Consider the following 21,653-nt stretch of genomic DNA (forward strand, 5'->3'; position numbering starts at 1 on the left):
TTGATAAATCTATAGGTAGATTCATCCAGAAAGAAAAAAGATAGGGCCCAAATAAATAAAATCAAAGATGAAAAGAAGTTACAACTGATACCACAAAAATACAAAGGATCATAAAAGATTACGATGAACAATTATATGCCAATAAAATGGAGAACCTCGAAGAAATGGATAAATTCTTAGAAACATTCAAACTCCCAATACTGAATCAGGAAGAAACACAAAATATGGACAGACCAATTACCAGTAATGAAATTGAATCAGTATTCAAATACTCCCAACAAACAAAAGTCCAGGAAAAGATAGGTTCACAGATGAAGTCTACCAAACATTTAAAGAATTAAAATGCTCCAACCATTTCAAAAAATGGAAAAGAAAGAGGAACTTACAAATTCATTCTATGAGGCTAGCATCACCCTGATACCAAAACCAGAAAAGGACACCACAAGAAAAGAAAATTACAGGCCAAAATCACTGATGAACATAAATGCAAAAATCCTCACCAAAATATTAGTAAACCAAATTCAACAATACATTAAAAGGATTACACATCATGATCAAGAAAGGTTTATCCCAGTGATGCAAGGATGGCTCAATATCTACAAAACAATCAATGTGATATGTCATGTCAACAAACTGAAGAATAACAATCATATGATCATTTCAATAGATGCAAAAAAAACTTTTAACAAAATTCAAAATCCATTTTATATTTATAGTATATAGAATCCATATAAGATTCATAAAAAGAATGAAAGGTTGCTATTTGTAGCAACATGGGTGTATCTAGAGCATATTATGCTAAGTGAATTAAGTTAGAGAAAGATAAATACAGTATGATATCACTTTTGTGAGAACTAGAAAACAAAACAAATTAACAAACATAACAAAACAGAAACAAAGTCATAGATACAGGGAACTAACAGATGGTTGCCAGATGAAAGGAGATGCTGGGAGGAGGGTAGAATTAGGTGAGGGAAATCAAGACATACAAACTTCCAGTTACAGAGTGAGTCATGGGTGTGAAATGTACAGTGTGAAAAATATAATCTATAATAATATAATGTCTTTGTATGGTGACAGATAGTATCTAGATTTATAGTGGTGATCATTTTGTAACATACAGAAATATCAAATCACTCTGTTGTGAGCTAACACAGTGCTGTAGGTAAATTATATTTCTAAAAATGAACCAACAAACAAACATAGAAAATGAAAATTTGCCAGAGGTGGGGGTTTGTGGAATTGGATGCAAGTGGTTAAAGGTACAAAATTCCAGTTATAAGATAAATAAGTACTAGGGATGTAATGTACAATATGATTAATATAATTAACACTGCTGTATGTTATATATGAAAGGTGTAAAGAGAATAAATCCTTAGAGTTCTCATCACAAGGAAATTTTTTCTCTTTATTTTATTTTCTATCTATATGAGATGAGAGATGTTCACTAAACTTATTGTGTTAATCATTTCATGATGTATATAAGTCAAATTGTTATGCCATACACCTTAAACTTATACGGTACTATATGTTAATCATATCCCAGTAAAACTGGAAAATGAAAAAAATAGAAATGAATTGTCTTTAACTGCAAATTTACATTTCATCATTATTTTCCTGGCATATGTAGTCTATACTTTTAATTTAAATATGATCTCAGAAGTGATTTCAGAAAATTTATTATTACCATGAAGGAACAGAGGCATTAAAGCTATGTAAAAAGGAAATGAAGATTTCTACTGTATATGCCAGGGTACATGTGACAGCTATCTTTGTCTGCTCCCCATCTAGTTCCCATCTTTCTCTGCTCTGTTGTGTAAAAGTCTGATACGTGCTAACTACATTTCCCCAAATCCCTTACAACTCTTTCCAGCATCTTTGAGAAATAGGAGGGACTGGTAGAAAATTGGAAAGAAGAAACAACAAAGAAGCCACTATGTTACTCCTTAACTCACACTCCTTATCTGTTTTACATAGGCATTCTTGAGTGTGGGATCTGTATGGTCACATGAAACATCATGCTCAGAAGTGTTTCATGTTTGCTTACTATTGTGCTATTGTCATCTTGAAGTTCAAAATAATTTTACCTTTGAACTTGTGTTTTGTGAGTGAAGTCCAATGGGACAATGGAGCATACATGTGAGCAGAGGAGATAAGTGTAGTATGTGTGTCCACCACTCCTAGCCACCCCATTCATATATAGTGTCTGTGATGCTCCATGAGCACAGAAGTCAGTTGGATTCACAATGGACAGGAGGTCAGCAAGACTCAAGGTAAGTATAAGATATGCATGTGTGGAAGCCACCCACTTCCATAGTGTATTGGTAGAATGTACATGTATCAAGAAGTAAATAAAGACAATTGTTTGTTTTCTGCAGTGACTCCATTGCTCTGATAACAAAGAGCTTGCATGAGCTGCAAACTATAAATTGTGTAATTTTGATGATTCCATATACAGTTGATCCTTGAACAATAGTTGATAATCCAATCTAGGTATAACTTATAGTCTGCTCTCCATCCATATACATGTTTCCTTCATATCTGCGGTACCGATTCCATGGATTCAATCAACAGCAGATCCTGTGGTACTATAGTATTTACTACCTAAAAAACACCCGAGTGTAAGTGGACCCACACAATTCAAACCCTTCCTGTTCACGGTCAACTGTACACATTAAATATTCATGTTTGCGTTGCATCCCACAGTATGAAAATGAATGGTAAAATTTATACTGATAACTTAACATTTTAATTTTTCTTTACTTAGACTGGCAGATGGAAAACAATGACATATCAAGAGAGAGACCACAGAAGAAAGGAAAGAGCTTTATAATTTATATCTGTAATGGCAGTTCTTTTCCTACAGCTGGAACAAAAGACCCGCATTTTCATTTTGTACTGGGCCTACAAATTTTGTAGTTGTCTTTATTTAGGTAATTCCTCAGCCATTGGCTCTACCTCTTCTATGGTCCCAGTTCTTAAAAAGCAGCACTTTCCTTGTTTCCAGCTCCTTCAGGGATGCTCTACTTCTAAAGTGTCACCTGGAACAACAAGGCCTTTGGGGTGACATCTGAGACGGTCCTCTTGTAAGATTCCATCCTCTACCAGGCCCAGGCCCTGAGTTTTAACTTCACCTCATGGAACTAGTTGTATCCTGTCCCTTGAGCTTAGGGTACAGACCATCACAACTAAACCCATGGTTTGAGTTGGAATGAAAGGCAGTTTCCCAGAGGAAAAGTGAATTACCATTTGCTTAGAGAATAACTGTATTGTAGTAATATCAGCCATATCTCTTAGATCATGCAATGAATGTGACAAGGAAAATGATCTGTTCCTTGTTCAAAAGGGGAAAAAACACCAGACACATAAAACTCATCTCAGTAGATGCCAGAAAATGAAATATGTGCAACACAGAAGCCCTGTCCTGTAGTTTCTGAAAGTACTGCTGCTGAAGGTCAAGTGGAAAAGAAGTCCAGAAAGAAACAAGGAATCACTCTGGTAAGAAATTTTAGTGTGGAATAAAGACTATGCAAAGATTGTATTATTATAATTTGCTTTTGATATTCCTGAAAGCACCTTCAGTCAGATCTACCAATTTTGCACAGCACACCAAAGGTATTAGTGCGGAATGATAAGGGAATCTCCAAGAGCTTTCAGGACCCTTCCCTGAGCTCAGACTGGTTGCTGCAGTGGACATTTGTGTCTAAGTAAGTGGTTTCACAGTGGGTTGGCAGCAACCATAGCCGTGGAAAAACAGTGAGAAGAAATCTGCACCAACAAATCTGAGGGTCAGTTCCTAAATATCCTTGAGGTAAATTCTGGAATACTCTCAGAAGTAGCTGGGAGTCACTTTGAGGGGAGTCATCTCCAGCAATTAAGCCAACTGAGCTCATTGTCACTGTCATTTGAGTTACAACTACCCAAAGCATAACAGCCTAGCACAGAATAGCAGCTAATTAAATGCTAGTGATATACCCGTTTCTAAAACTGTGAACTGTTCTATTTCCTTATACCTTAAGAACTGGTTGAGAATTGGTTACTGACAGTGATATTTTGTACTACAGTTTGAATCAACAAAATATCCATAGAGAAATACACTGTCCTTTGCACTGACAATAGGCATGTTCTTTACATAATTTAATTATTTCTGTATTTGGAAGTGTTTTCACATTCATTATCTCATATACTCTTCACAATAAATATGAAAAAGGTAGAACTGGCAGTAATAGCCTCACTCTGTAGTTCAGGAAACAGAAGTCTAAAGAAGATAATGTAACATATTACAGGTAACCAGAAAAAATGAGGATGGAAAAGAGTCTGTATAGAATACTTCTTCCAGTGTTATGAAATATATTTCCAATTTAGATTAAGAATGCCTCAAGTAAACCTAGTAGCATAAAATAGGATATCAGAGAATGATCATAAACTTCGTTTTAAGTACTATCCTTTTTTGCAAAAACTATCCTGTTTTGTTGTAAATGTGTTCAAAGTATCAGATACAGAAAAACTGGTAAATCATAAATAAAAGGAATTTAAGTACGGTTGAAAGATGGAGTTAACAACAACAATAACAAAAGACATTTAAGCATACTACAACATTTATCTTAGTTTGCATTCTATAGAAGCAGAATCCGAAATAGGATAGTTTTTGCAAGTTATTTATTGAGGGAGTAAGGAAAGTAAGTTAAGCTATGGGAAAAGCCAAGCAGAGAAGTGACTTTTGGAGAAATCTAGTGTCAGGCTGATGCCAGGTAGACTTTAGGAGTGTGAATTGTGAAACAAAGGTTGTCTCTCTAAGAGGCAAGGCAGAAGACCATTATACCTTATGCCTCTCCATGTAAGGTGGTTCTCAGAAGGTGGTGCAGGTGTCAGATGTTAGCAGCCAACATCCATACCTAGAGGATGCGTGTATCTGCAGTAAAGGGAACTGGAAGGATCCTCAACAGCTTCAATATTTCATACGTTTTCAATCTGTGAAAAATGCATTTAATGGAAGTTGTAGTAGAGACTCCTACTTTTCTATTTAAACAATAGCATCTCTGTACTGAATTTTCAAGTGTTAAAGAACAGTATTATAATGTAAGAATGAATATTGCACAGAATCCATTGGAAAAATAAAGATATGATTTTTAAATATTTTAAGGACATTTTAAGAATCATCTCCTTTTAATTTGTGATTTTTCTTGGAACTCAGCTTCATTCCCACATAAAAGTATAAAATATAAGATTCAGGGGCTTCCCTGGTGGTTCAGTGACTGAGAGTCTGCCTGCCGATGCAGGTGACACGGGTTCGTGCCCCAGTCCGGGAAGATCCCACATGCTGCTGAGCCTGCACGTCCAGAGCCTGTGCTCTGCAGCGGGAGAGGCCAAAATAGTGAGAGGCCCACGTACCACAAAAAAAAAAAAAAAAAAGAAAGAAAGAAAGATTCAAAGCAAACTAGTTAAACATGTTTGGTGTAATCAAGTGAAAAGATCATTATTATTCAGTTTCTAGGAAATATTTGGATAGTATTTTCAGAATATGTGCAGAAGACTATATTTATAATAAAGGTTTAAAAATAATTAAAGAAATATATTTTTTTTAAATTTATGGAGTCAGTTTTTAATAAGTATTATTCAGGAAACACAAATAATCATTTAAGAACAAATCAAGAAGTGATGATCAAGAAATGTATTATTATTCTATTATAATCCCCTATTTAAATCAAACATAAAAAAATGAGAAACATCATGTAAATGTTTTCATAGAAATTATTATTAAGCATATAAAAAACCTACCAAACAAATTCATATCTTACTTTATATATTTCCTAATTAAATTCAAAGATCACAAACAAAGAGTTTCATATCCAGGTTTTGCTTTTAAAAATCAGACAATTAAAGGAAGTATGAGCTGGACTTAATAAATTCCAAAAATGAATTCTGAATCTTTTTAGAAGCAGGGGAAAAAATTCCCAAAATTTCTACTTAAAGAGATGGGAATCTTTATCTTAAAGAGATGAAGAAAATTGCACATTACTGAGAATCTTTCATTATTCATGAATTCATTCAACTAATAATCATTGGCAATATGCAGTATGCCAGGCATTTTGCTAGGCTTAGGTATTCACAAGTGACAAAATAAACAAAAACCTCTGCTTTTGAAGAACTTACATTTTCTCTGTGTGGGGGAAAAAAAAAACTATGCAAATAAATAAAATATGCTAGATGGTGATAAAAGCACAAAGAAAAATAAAACAAAAAGAGTAGTATAGTGTGGAGGGAAGAAAGGTACAATTTTTGTAGAGTGGCCAAGAAGGACTTTAATGAAAAGGTTACACAAGTAAATACCTGAAGAAGTTTAGACAAGTCATGCATCTCTGTGGAGGGAGAGTTTCCAAGCACAGGGAACAACAAATACAAGACCCTGAGGTAGGATCATGCCTACCATGTTCTAAGAGCAGAAAGAAGCTGGTGTGGCTGAGTTGAGTGGGCAGAGGGAGAGTAGGATGGTTGCCTGTAGAGAGTAAAGGGGAGGGTATTGAAGGATGTTGTAAGGACTCTGTCTTTAGTTAAGAAGAAGAGCTATTGGAGGGTTTTGAACAGGAGACTAATAAGATCTGGCCTATTTTTAATTGATTACTCCGGCTGCTAAGTGGAGAACAGCAGAAAAATTTTAAGACCAACCAGTTAGAAGGTTGGTTAGAAGTTAGAAGGTTCTAGCAATAATCTAGTCAAGAAAGTGGACTAGAGCAGTAGACATGGTAAGCAGTAGTCTGATTCTGAATACAGTTTTAAACAAGTGTCAACAGAATTTGCTAATTTTATTGGAATATGAGAAAAAGAGAGGGTCCAAGAAAGACTCCCAGGTTTTGACTTGAGTAACTGGAAGATTGGAATTGCCATTTACTGACATAGAGGCGATAGGATGAGCAGGTTTAGTGGGAGGGGAGAACAAGAGCTCCGTTTTGGACATAGTAAGTCTGAGATGCATATTAGAAATTCAGATAGAGATGTAAAAAAGGTAGTTGGATATTTAAATCTGGAATTCAGAATTCCATTCAGTAACATTCTTTCTATTAAATTCCATTCAACAACAGTTTTCCCTTTCGGACCTTTATAAAAACCAATTCCTTAATACTGAGCTTTAATTCTGCAAAAACTTTTCTTCAGGAATCTATAACATTATGATCTAAGAGTATTGTTTCTGGTGACACAACTAATTGAAAATATAGAAAAAGTACAACTTTGGCAGAATGAATTCTTATTGAGGGTCTTACATACTTTCTAGCCATTTAATTGTGAGATAAAACAGAAAACAGCACCAGTAGTAAGATAGTGTGAATTCAAAGGCTTTTATTCTTTTACAGTGTCTTAAACTTAGATTTTTTTTTCCTCAGATATGTGAGAATAATGTTTCCTTTGTATATGGAGAGACGTGCACAATATATTGCTGATTAAAACAGGTTACACAATACTGTTTTTGGCACGATATATTTTGTTAAAATACAGATTATAAATATGTGTGTGTTTACTAGGAAGATGAATTAATATTTTCCTATTATCTTGGAATTACATCAATTTTAAGAATTATCCCAAGGCTGGGAGAGCAAAAGTTATTTAACTGCCTTTTCAAGGAGACCAGCTGAACAATGTCATGAGACACATCCCTACAGTACTTGCTATAAGGCTTCCATCTACCATCACCTTACTACCCCTACTTGCCTATATAAACAAAAAGTTAGAAATCTGAGTCACCACAACCTTCTAATGAGCTGAAGAGGGCTCCAAGAGATTACTCATAGAGTACACAGAACTCTGCCAGGAAAAGTGACTGGCAAGTCATTACCAGGGTGATATCTGTTTTTGACTTTGAACTTGCTGCTTTGTCCTCTGAAAAAGATAAAAGCAGCAAGCAGCCACCCAGCCCGGTGGATCAATTTGTCTGTGGTGCTGCTAGAAGCCAGCCTGCCACAACTGGGCCTTGGTGTCCTCTCTTGAACTTAAATAATATCACAGAACATCAATATCCCACCAGGCTACTCTGTAGTGGTGATTAAACAAGGAAAGAGTAAGACCATTTCATAGCTGTATCTGAATACAGAGAAAACATGAACATTGTTCAAACCACAAAAATGACCAGACATCACCCTACCTTCACTAATATGAAGGAGAGTTGTTTCTTTGTCAATTATAGCATTAGCATTCTAGTCTCCCCTTCTTCTAGATAAGAATTGTTAAGACACCCAAACTTAGAATTACTTCTTTTTGCTGACAGCATATAATACAGAGCAAAGCCCTACTTTTTAAACCTTCCATGAAATCACCTAACAGTGGCCCAAGTACAATAAACCCTGTGTAATATATTCTCACCTAGACTCCCACAATTCCCCTTGGTGTACAATCTCCCTTGTTATCATGAACAATAGACCAACTTATTCAATTACAAGTGTATCCCTGGTGGTCTTTGCCTGAAGAGCATGGATAATTCTAAGCATATTTGAATTAACAAAAAAAAAAGAAATCTGGAGACAGACGGTAAAGAAAGGGGGGAGAATGAGGCATTATTCACTCCTCTGATTTAGCAAATTCTTTAGTTTCCTAGAGCAAATGGAAAGACAACCTGGCTCTGTCTACTTTGCCAATATATGAGCCAAGTGGGCTAATTATGGAGCCAAAGAAGACTAGAAGTTAGAGAGAGTAAATTATAAAACAAGAGGAGGTTTGGGGCAAGTCAATACAATGTAACTGAGGGGAACTGGGTGGTGGAAGATTTCTCAAAAATTGACATAAGAGCCCCATGAGGGAGCCAAAAGGTATATGCCTAGAGGGTATCAAAAGTAAAAGCAGAATGTGATAGAAGGAGTAAGTAGAAGACTTTCCCTATATTCTTCCAAGTTCTTTTCCCAGTCCATGCCACTCTAGAGGAAAAACAGGAGTCAAAGAATGTGCAAAAGTAAGGTAGTATTAGTAGAATAAAAAGCTAGACCTACCCTCTGTCCAAATATAGGTTTCTTGTTTCAAAACTCCAAGCATAAACTTATGGAACATGAAAAGCATTCAAATAGTTAAGAAACTGAGGTCTTACCAATTGACTAGACTGTACTGGAGTTGACTTAGGTGACTAGAAAGACCTGCCCAAAATATCACTAAAGACTGGAAAGGAATATTTAATATAGCATAAGTGAAAAATAAAGGCAGGGGTAGAAGAAAAACAAAAAGATATGTTTCTACCTCACTCAGTTGAGACTGTTCGATAAATTAGTACTACAGAGTAGAAAAATAGCTCTGAATTTGTACACCTAAGGGTTCAGTGGTTTTGCATTCCTTTTCCCTTAGGCCTATCTGTAACTTGTAACATTTTTCTAGAATAAACAATTATTTCTATTTTAATAAATAAAACTAAGTAACTTTTTTAAAAACAACAATTTCTAGCAAAATAATGAGTGTACAATATTGTAATAAATAAGAGATTTTCCTTTTTGAGGATCGTTGGTGCAACAGGCATAGAAATCTGAAATAGATGATACAGTGAGCTCTTCTGTCAGACTGCCTCAGTCAAACCCTGTGCCTTCCATTTACTAGTTCTAGTACCTTGGCCAAGGAACTTAACTTATCTGTGCCTCAGTTTTCTTTCCTGGATATGTTTATAATAGTAACTCACTCAAAGTGTTAATGAGGATCAAGTGATGTATTTCTAGTGATCAACAGAGTTTTGGCACAGAGAGAATGCTCAATGATATTATCTATATTTTTCAAAAACATCAATAAGGTAAATAATGTCATAAAATTGCAGGATAACTAATTCTAAATAACTTTATAATTTGGAAGCTGCTGAGATTTCACTCATTGACCTAGAGGATGTGAAAATGTTTAAGGTATCTAATTCTATCGGTTTTCAAAAGGATTTTTGAAACCTAGTAATATTCAAAGAGATTAGCAAATAGTTAAAGAGATGTAAAAAATAATCCATCCAAAATGAAATGAAACATAAGTATTTCTCTGTGGAAGATATTGTGAAGATAATGAGAAAACCAGCCACAGATCAGGAGAATATTTGCAAAAGATGCATCTATAAAGGGCTCTTATCCAAAATATGCAAAGGACTCTAAAAACTCAACAATAAGGAAACAAACTACTCAATTAAGAAAAGGGCAAAAGACCTGAACAGACACTTCACCAAAGAAGATATATAGATGACAAATAAACATATTAAAATATGCCCCACATCATATATCATGAGGGAAATGCAAGTTATAACAATGAGTTACTACTACATGCCTATTAGAATGGTCATTATCCAGAACAGTAACACCAAATGCTGAGGAGGATATTGAGCAACAGGAAGTCTCATTCATTGCTGGTGGTAATGCAAAATGGTATAGCCACACTGGAAGACAGTTTGGTGTTTTTTACAAAACTAGACACACTCTTACCATAAGATCCAACAATCACACCTTTTGGTATTTATCCAAACAAAATGAAAACTTAGGTCCACACAAAAATCTGCATGCATATGTTCGTAGCAACTTTATTTATAATTGCTGAAACTTGAAAGCAACCAAGATATCCTTCAGCAGGTGAATGGATAAACTGTGGTACATTTAGACAACTTCAGCACTAAAAAGAAATGGGATATCAAACCATGAAAAAAATGAAGGAATATTAAATATATATAACTAAGTGAAAGAAACCAATCTGAAAAAGCTATATACTGTATGATTCCATGATATTCTGGAGAAGTCAGAAAAATATGAGTAGTTGCCAGGGGTTAAGGAGTAGGAAGGGATGGATAGCTGAAGCACAGAGGATTCTTAGGGCAGTGAAACTATTCCATATTTACTATAATGGTGGATACATGTCATTGTACATTTGTCCAAGCTCATAGAATGCATGACACCAAAGCTGAATTGTAATGTAAACTATGGACTTCAAGTGATAGCAATGCTGTCAATGTACCTTCATCAATTGTAACAAATATATCACATACCACTCGGGAGGGAGATGGAGATGGTGAAGGAGGCTAGGCATGTGTGGTTGTAGAGGGTGTATGGGAACGCTCCATATTTTCTGCTCAATTTTGCTGTGAACCTAAAACTTCTCTAAAAAGTAAAGTCTATTTAAAAGTTTTTAAAAAGTAGTGTTTCTACAGCTACTCTTGGAGAAGCCATACAAGTATCATTATGTTTAAGTATGCTTATTTTTAATTTGCATTACATTTTATGTCCCTTGATATGAGAAAACTTTTATTTTACACATTTTCTGCCTCAACAATATCTAGCATAATAACTTGAACAGAGGTGATCCTTTAACTTTTTAATGAAGAAAAATATTCATTCTGAAAACTAAACCTATCTTAAATAGCCTAATGAATTTTCTGAAACTGAACGCACCTGTGTAATCAACATCCAACTCAGCACCACAGAACCATTCCACTTGCCGTCTTCCAGTCGCTAACATCTCCAGAATAACAAGTATCCTGACTTGTAATAGCATCACACGGCTTTGCCTTGTCATTTCTTCATATGAGTGGAATAATCCAGTGTGTACTCTTATGTGTCTGGCTCTTTTTCTTCAACACTATACTTGCGAGATTCAACTCATGAATTACTTGAGTTGCATGTAATTGTATTCCAGTCACTGTCATATTGCTGTATGGTATTTGTTCCACTGTTGATAGACACATGGGTAGTCTTTAGTTTTTCTGGCAACTGCAAAAATGTAACAAATATTAACACTAATTTCTGTTGAGTAATACTAATACCTAGGAGTAAAGTTTTATTTCATAAGGTAAGCACATTTGGCTTTAGTATACATAAATATTTTCCCAAAGTTGTTAAGGCAATTTACACATCATCAATAGTGTATGATAGTTCCTCTTGTTCCATATCCTCATTAACACAGTATTTTTCTAGGATTTAACCCAAAATGATTAATTTTATTGGCATATTTTTTCATGTTATCTGCTTTTATCTTTCTGATATTGGTACAATCTGTAGAAGCATATTTTTTCATATTCCACACATTAGTAATTTGTGAGTCCACTCATTTTTTCTCATTGATTTATTATCTTTGTTATTCATATTTATGAACCAACTTTGGAATTTGTTGATTTTATTTCATATATTTTTGCTCTAATCTTTATTATTTCCATCATTCTATTTTATGTGTTTAACGCATGGCTCTTTTCTAAGCTTCTTGACTTAGACATTTAAGTTATTGTTTTTCAGACTTTTTTCTTTTATCATTTATACATTTCCTTCTAAGCACTTCATATCAATAGTATGTTCTGTCATATCTTAATTATCATTTGTTTCAAAATATTTTCTGTGACAGACTTTAAAAAGACACAGAAATGTTAAAAAATAAAAGTACCTTTAACTGTGAAGGGTTTGCTATTTTACCCTATTTACAAGCTAACAAATTAGGCAGACATTTTCATGAATGCTGGCTGAAGACACACAATAATTGAGTCAGAATCAAAGAAGTATATTACACATAGCACAGCAAGGAGCATGAGTATCACGTATGCACTGCTTCCACTTGCTGCACAAGTCCCACAGGAGTGAATTAGAAAGGCCCAGGTAAACCCTGAACATGCAGTTAATTTGTATCATAGCTGAAGAATCCCAAGTTTGAGAACCCAAATAAGCAGCAAGTCTGCCTGACCTTTGTCCCAGAGAATGGAGACATTACTTTTATCATGCTGGACAGTAAAGAAAACAAAAAGAAAGAAATGAAAACCTGCCCTTTCAAGAAAGTGTAGTCTGTAACAAATACTGTCAGTGCCTCTGCTCGCAAGATGTTCAGAAGTATGAGACTTATGAAGAATTATCTCCCATCAGTAATTTCTGCTTTGATTTCCTCTTTGAACCATGACAACAGGCAACATTTTTTTCATGACCACTGATATGCATTTGCAAAGTGTATTTGTAAACTTTGGCCCTGACTTTGAATCCCATCGACCCATTTTCTATTTATCTCTTTTAATGCAGCTGAGCATAAAACAGGAGAATCGGGCTTCCCTGGTGGCGCAGTGGTTGAGAGTCCGCCTGCCGATGCAGGGAATACGGGTTCGTACCCTGGTCCGGGAAGATCCCACATGCCGCGGAGCGGCTGGGTCCGTGAGACATGGCCGCTGAGCCTGCGCATCCGGAGCCTGTGCTCCGCAACGAGAGAGGCCACAACAGTGAGAGGCCCACGTATCACACACACACACACACAAAACAGGAGAATCTAGGAGGGTGTTCTGTACATAATTAGGGTCCCTTCCATCTGCATCTCTAGAAATAATTATTACTATGATTTCAGACAGTGTTTAATTGTTATGGAGATAATGGGACACAGAGCTATTTCAAAAGACAGCATGTCAAAAAGAAGTGTGCTGATCTGAAAATCAATCTAATAAATCTGGCAGTAAAAATGGAAAACAAAATGAGTTTTCTGAGAGAATCAATGTATAAAATATTTCCCATTGACATACGGTCTTTGGGTAAAGAAAAAAAAACTTTTTTTTTTAAATTTCAGAAATAAAATATGTAATATCTGCTAATATAACCAAACTTTAAAGAGGCAATCTGCTGTAGGATGACATTTCCATTGTTTAAAACACTGTCTTCTTGAAATTAGAAAAGGGGTGAGGGGGAACTGCGTTAGACCTTGCACTTTATTTGGCCCAACGTGTTTTTTAATGACTAATTGGTTGTAGAAGGGAGAACAAACATTAATATTCCTTACATGTCCCTCTTCAAAGCTAGATTTTCAAAAGTCACAGTAAGCCTCTTCTTTTCCTGCCCCTGGTAAAATAATATCAGTAGGTAAACTATTTAGCAGCTCATTAAGAAGAGCAGCAACTATGAAGCTCCTCAGATTCTCAAGTAAAGTGAAAACCATTACTATTTGAAGAAAAGAAAAAACAATGTTACAAGCGTTTGGTCTTGGAAGAGCACTAGTAGCCCAAAGCTAAATATTTGGCTTTTTAACTTCCAATTAGTCAATGTGAAAATAAGAAAATTTACAACTTTATAAAAGTACTTAATAATTAAACTGACTGCCATCATTTCATAGTCCATGGTATGGATTCTAAAGGAGATTCAACTGGCATGCTAAATTGTACACAATGATAGAGGAATTGTATTTAACAAAATGAAACAGCATTTGGGTCATTTCAGAAAAATTGTCATGATTGATGAATCATTCATGGTCTTGGAAAGAAACAGAATGCATACCAATTGGTTCAAATGAGATTTAATGAAGGTATTAACTTAGAGAGCTGTGGGCAGTATAAGGATACTTGTAAAGAGTACAGAGACAACCAGTGACAGGCAACAGAGAAAACTATAGGGCTAAAAAGTCAGGGATGAAATAATGTTACCATATCATTTGTGAGAGCTGACTATGAGGTGGGTCTGCTTGATGGAACTGTGAAGGAGAACTGAGGAGATGATTTAAAAAATGGAGCCCTTGAAGCAAGAAGGGACCAGGGACGAAGTATCTTTCTTGCTGCATTCTGATCTCCTACTATTATCTTCCATTGGCCTATGCCAATGCAGTGTGGACTGATAAGTGAAATGCTTAAGAAATGGCTTTCAAAACAAAAACAAAATCTTGATTTTAGAATTTGCTAATACCCACGGTGTATGCACTTCCACCATGGCTGATTTCAGTCTACCAGTGTGATATCATTGAACTGGAGGTGGGAATAGATGCACATAACTGGCTTTTGCAAGTTGGCAGTGAGCTGGATCCCACACATTACTGGATTAACTTCAGCAAAAGCCAGCCACCAAGGAGTTCAGGGACTACAGTATGCAGGATATTTAAAGCAAGGTAAAAACTAATGGAGATGTAATTTGGGAGTGGGAGGTAGGGGAGTTGGTCACATGGAGAATGACAATATTGAAAACGTATATGACTTGCCCCAAATTTCTTCATTATCGACCCAGCCAGGACTCAAACCTAATTCTGATATAGAACAGGGTGTTCTCTCCTACATTGTTCTACCTCTTTAATGTAATGTCTGGTTGGGAAAAAAAAAAAAAAAGCTCTAGTTTACATGTACCCATAGATTTCATAAGAAAAACTTTTGACCCAAGCCTGAATTGAAGAAAAGTTTCAGAGATGAAAAACTACTCAGAAGTTTAGCTTCTGGAGGGTTTGCTAAGAGAAAATACATTTTAGGCTTAGAAACTAAGCCTTTTCATCTTTGACTTTTAAGATGGAGTGGGGTAGTTAGGATAGATTTCAGTAGGATCCAATGATAGGAGAAGAAAGAAAGTATGTGCTTTCTTCTTCCAGAAAGTTTATTCAGAGACTGTTGGGGAAAAACTCTTTCATAAATCACCACTTTGACAAGGTTTTTGAAGATGATATTCAAGCTTCCAAATGGTGGAAGTTACAATTAAGTATCTTTTCTTAAGAACTTTTAAAACTAAGATTTGATGATCTTGAATCATCCAGTTGTCAAATATAATTTATATTTTTTTCTGTGAAATGATAATCACAAATTAAAGTCTTCATTTATTGAACATCTACTAGAAGTCAGTCATTTTTTATTTGTAATATATAGTGGGAGGTTAATATGGGACTTTTCCTGTCTCAGATTTGATTGAGGATGCAAAATTTCACAAAGAAACTACTTTGTGACACAGCCTTCCAAATTCCAAAGTGAGGATTTGCAAGAAAGAAAGTATCTTAAATTGGTTTTCAGACCCATAGCCCAGTATCTAATCAGAAGTGTAAATGGGTTGAGTTTGAAGAAGTTGAAAGAGTGAATTACTTCAGGAAGTGTTGCAAATTTCCCCTCCTCTGCCAGAGAGGCTTTCCCTTCAACTCAATCTGGGTTAGAGGGGTGTTAAGGGAGCTTGGTAAAGGATTTTCTGTAACTCTGCTGACATATGGGTGGGATATTTCATATGGGTGGGAAATAATGTTTGACAGATGCCTTTGAGGAATGTAAAGTTGAGAGGATGAATCTATAAGCCTGAGGCATGAAAAGGAGAGCAATGGGATGACAATAGGATTGAACTTTATTTCTACCAACAGTGGGGTGACAATGCATGAATCTCGCTCATGAGGCAGAGTGGCCATTGGATAGAATTGACTGCGGCCCTCTTAAGTCCTGCCAGAGCAGGCTTGTAGGAGTGATATGATATCGACAGAGAAGATGAACTGCTAATTGTCCAAGAATCCAGAGAAGAAATTTAAGTGACCATATGGAAAAAGTAATACCAAATATGTCACCAGCATCTTGGGAAAGACAGTCCAAGGTCATTAAAAACACTGCCAAGAGAGAGTCAGCACCCAATACCCACAAATCCCAGAAAGTCCTGATGTTAAATTAGGACAAGACCTGGCAAGTAAAATAATGATTTTTCCTTAATTATCCCTAATTTGCTCCAGCTTCAAAGTACTCAAATACTGAGCTGTCAGAAGCCATGGCTAGTTAACTTACAATAGGCAAGAAACACAGTATGAGAACATAGAAAAGCTAGCTATCCCCCTTTCTCACTACAATTTTTCCAAGCATAAAGCAAGCTGGAAGTGGGAAAGGAAGTCTGAAGTTTTTATTGTTACTTTAGAAAAAAAAACTCTAAAATTTGTTATAAGTGACTCTAAGTCTTTTAAATATCAGAATAACCAAAAAAATTAGTTTTTCTTCAGTATCCTCAGGAGACTGATTCCAGGATTCCTGCCCACCCCCATGATACCAAAATACACAGATGCTCAAGTCCCTTATATAAAATGGCACAGTACAGCAGGCCCTCTGTATCCACAGGTTCCATGGATATAGAGAGTCAACTATATGGAGGCATAGAGAGCACAAATAAAAAAAAATGAGATAAATATGACAGTAATACTACTAAGAAAATTAGAAATGATGTTTGTAACAAATATAATTGTTTGGATATAAAAAATAACCCATAAATTTATAGGAAAAAAGAAAATCAGCTAAATAGGAAAAAAAATGGACAAATACTATCAATAGGCATTTCACAGAGGAGGAACTATGAAAGCACAGTAAATATTTGGAAGCTGTTCAATCCCTCTAAAAAGCAGGAAAATACAAAGTAGAACCTGAATAAAATGCTATCTTACACATACCAGATATGCAAAATAAAAGCCTGACAAATCAAGTGCTAAAAAGAGTGTAGAGCAAGAGAAATTTATGTATAGGGTATAAATTGGATCAAATTTGGAAAATTATTTGGAATTATTTGTAAAGTTGATGTAATGGCATGATACTGTTTCAGTTCAAGTAATCTGTGAACATGAATCTCAAAATTCCCTTTCCTGAGTGGTTTCAAGTTAGGGTTTGCCATATGAAAAAATTTACCTGTTTAGTTAGCATCTGTAAGTGGCAGACTCAATAGTGACAGTGAGTTCCAATTTGTCCTCTTATTTCACTCCTCAACCTGCCCAGCTTTCCTTCTTTGTCAGTCTTGCTGGATGTATTCCTGCAAACTCAGAGGTGATATCCACAAAAATCCAGCAAACTTCCTTAGACTTCTATATCAAACTCCTTAACAATTTCACTCCAGCTCCCGGATATGCCTCCCTTCCCACAAGCTTCAACTGTTTCAACTACATCAGGAGTGGGTAATTACTTTTCTCTGATCCTATTCAGATCTTTACTTCTCCAGCACTTCCCATAATTTTATAAGATTAATTTTTATAATAAGTTCCTTATTTCATAATACATAGTAGTTCTATTACCCTGATCAAACATTGACCCATGTGTAACTTCTGATTCTGCAAAGCCTTTCTTAAGTACATATTCTGAAGTATTTCTTGTCCCCGTACATCAGAAAATATAAAAAGAATGTTTTTGTTTGGGAATTTTATTGCAATGTATTTGCAGTAATAAGACTGAATTCAATCCAAATGCCCATCAAATATAGGATGGATAAATAATGTGTTGATATAGTTACTTACAAAGAAAATGTACAAATTATAGCTTTTACATCAACATAGTCAAATCTCGGGAAACAAAATATTGACATAAAAAGTCATACAAGAGTAATTATTTAATGGCTCAGTTTATAAAAAGGAAATTATCTTTCAAGCATAAACAATATTTTTTTGCTGTACTTAAGTATTTGGTAAAATAATATGGAAAAAAGAGGGCATGATAATCACTAAATTCAGGACGGTAGTTACTCCTGGAGAAGAAAGACTAGAATGGGAACTGGGAGAGACTGGAAGGTAAGTATTAATGGGTTGAATTATGATTCCTGCCAAATTCATATGTTGAAGTCCTAACCCTCAGTACCTCAATATGTGACTTTATTTGGAGTTAGGGTCTTTACAGAGATAATCAAGATAAAATAATCTCATTAAGGTGGGTGCTAATCCAATATGAGTGCCATCTTTTTAAAAATGAAATTTAGTCACAGAGACATATGCAGGGGCAAGACGATGTAAGACAGGGAGAAGGAGGCCACCTACAAGCCAAGTCAAAAGGCCTGAAACCCATTCTTCCCTCAGAAAGGACCAACACTGCCAACTCCCTTATCTGAGACTTCTAGCCTCCAGAGCTGTGAGACAATACGTTTCTCTAGTTTAAGCCAGTCCTATTGATTCTGTTTCTCTGGAAGCCACTAACACAAGAAGAGTCTTCAGGCTTCAGTTTCATCCAAACCATGGAGAAAAAACAACACCATGAAACATGTTTGGAAAAGTAATTGTGGGAAAGTAAAAAGGGGATCTAAGAGAATAACCCTTTATGTTCTACATGTTAATACATTGATTACACAGCATTATCTCAATCACAATAAAAGCCTATGAAATAGGCATTATTAGCCCCATTTTAAAGACAAAGAAAAGGAGATTTTAGGGTTTCTAATTAATTTACTCTGACACATAGCTAGTAAATAACAAATCTGGAATTTACAATTTAAGGGGGTCTGTCTGAGGAATAAGTGTACCAAAACTAGCTGAACTTAATTACTAGAAAAAACTACCTTATTGTAAGAAACATGTGAGTGCATTTCTTTTCATTTCTTCCTATAATAACACCTCTCTACCTAGTTTTCTCCTTAGTTTTCTAGCACCTTGAGATGACTCTGGCCAAGGACAAAAGGTCATGAATTTGGCTAATTGTGATTTCCAAACATGGCTAATCATCAAAATCACATGGGAAGAATTGTTTTTAAATAAAGATTAGGAAATCCTATGTTTGTAAAATGGTGTTGGCCAATTTCTGAAATTCTGTCCATATTTTTTCCAGTTTATGCAGACAAAATTGACATATAACATTGTGTAAGTTTAAGGTGCACAATGTGATCATTTGATACACTTATAATTAGAAAACTATTACCACCGTAGCATTAGCTAACATGTCCTGTCACATAATTAACATTTATTTTTTGTGGTGAGAATTCTACTCATATTTTATTTTTTCTAACATCTTAATTGGAGTATAATTGCTGTACAATGGTGTGTTAGTTTCTGCTTTATGAAAAAGTAAATCAGCCATACATATATACATATCACCATATCTCTTCCCTCTTGCGGCTCCCTCCCACCCTCCATATCCCAACCCTCCAGTTGGTCAGAAAGCACCAAGCTGATATCCCTGGGCTATGTGGCTGCTTCCCACTAGCTATCTATTTTACATTTGTTAGTATATATATGTCCATGCTACTCTCTCACGTCATCCCAGCTTACAATTCCCACTCCCCGTGTCCTCAATTCCATTCTCTACATCTTTATTCCTGTCCTGCCCCTAGGTTCCTCAGAACCTTTTTTTTTTTTTTTACATTCCATATATTTGTGTTTGCATATGGTAATTTTTTTTCTCCTTCTGACTTACTTCACTCTGTATGGCAGACTTTAGGCCCATCCAACTCAATACAAATAACTCAATTTCATTTCTTTTTATGGTTGAGTAATATTCCATTGTATATATGTGCCACATCTGCTTTATCCATTCATCTGTCAATGGACACTTAAGTTGCTTCCATGTGCTTGCTATTGTACACAGACCTTTTGAACATTGTGGTACACGACTTTTTGAATTATAGTTTTCTCAAGGTATATGCCCAGTGGTGGGATGGTGGGGCTGTATGGTAGTTCTATTTTTAGTTTTTTAAGGAACTTCCATACTGTTCTCTATAGTGGCTGTATCAATTTACATTCCCAACAGCAGTGTAAGATGGTTCCCTTTTCTCCACACCCTCTCCAGCATTTATTGCTTGTAGAGTTTTTGATGATGGCCATTCTGACAGGTGTGAGGTGATACCTCATTGTAGTTTTGATTTGCATTTCTCTAATGATTAGTGATCTTGAGCATCCTTTCATGTGTTTGTTGGCAATCTGTATATCTTCTTTGGAGAAATGTCAATTTAGGTCTTTACCAATATTTGGTTTGGGCTGTTTCTTTTTTTGATACTGAGCTGCATAAAAGCTGGTAAATTTTGGAGATTAATCCTTTGTCAGTTGCTTCATTTGAAAATATTTTCTCCCATTATGAGGATTGGCTTTTCGTCTTGTTTGTGGTTTCCTTTGTTGTGCAAAAGCTTCTAAGTTTCATTAGGTCTGATTTGTTTACTTTTGTTTTTATTTCCAATTCTGTAGGAGGTGGGTAAAAAGGATCTTGCTGTGATTTATGTTACAGAGCACTCTGCCTATATTTTCCTCTAAAAGTTGCATAGTGTCTGGCCTTACATTTAGGTCTTTAATCCATTTTGTGTTTATTTTTGTGTATGGTGTTAGGGAGTGTTCTAATTTCATTCTTTTACATGTAGCTGTCCAGGTCTCCCAGAACCATTTATTGAAAAGGTTTTTTCTCCATTGTATATTCTTGCCTCCTTTATCAAAAATAAGGAGACCATAAGTGTGTGGGTTTACCTCTGGGCTTTCTATCCTGTTCCATGGATCTATATTTCTGTTTGTATGCCAGTACGATACTATCTTGATTACTGTAGCATTGTATAGTCTGAAGTCTGGTAGCCTGATTCCTCCAGTTCCGTTTTTATTTCTCAAGTTTGCTTTTGCTATTTAGGGTCTTTTGTGTTTCCATACAAATTGTGAATTGTTTTGTTCTAGTTCTGTGAAAAATGCCAGTGGTAGTTTGACAGGGATTGCATTGAATCTGTAGATTGCTTTGTGTAGTAGAGTCATTTTCACAATTTTGATGCTTCCAATCCAAGAACATGGTATATCTCTCCATCTGTTTTTATCATCTTTAATTTCTTTCTCCAGTATCTTATAGTTTTCTGCATACAGACCTTTTGTCTCCTTAGGTAGATTTATTCCTAGGTATTTTACTCTTTTTGTTGCAATGGTAAATGGGAGTATTTCCTTAATTTCTCTTTCAGATTTTTCATCCTTAGTGTATAGGAATGCAAGAGATTTCTGTGCATTAATTTTGTATCATGCTACTTTAACAAATTCATTGATTAGCTCTAGTAGATTTCTGGTAGCATCTTTAGGATTCTCTATATATAGTGTCATGTCATCTGCAAGCAGTGACAGCTTTACTTCTTCTTTTCTGATTTAGATTCCTTTTATTTCTTTTTCTTCTCTGATTGCTGTGGCTAAAACTCCCAAAACTATGTTGAATAATAGTGGTGAGAGTGAGCAACATTGTCTTATTCCTGATCTTAGAGAGAATGTTTTCAATTTTTTACTTTGAGAATGATGTTGGCTGTGGGTTTGTCATCTATGGCCCT

This window comes from Leucopleurus acutus (genome assembly GCF_964270905.1).
Source record: "Leucopleurus acutus genome assembly, chromosome: 8".
NCBI classification, from domain to species: Eukaryota; Metazoa; Chordata; class Mammalia; order Artiodactyla; family Delphinidae; genus Leucopleurus; species Leucopleurus acutus.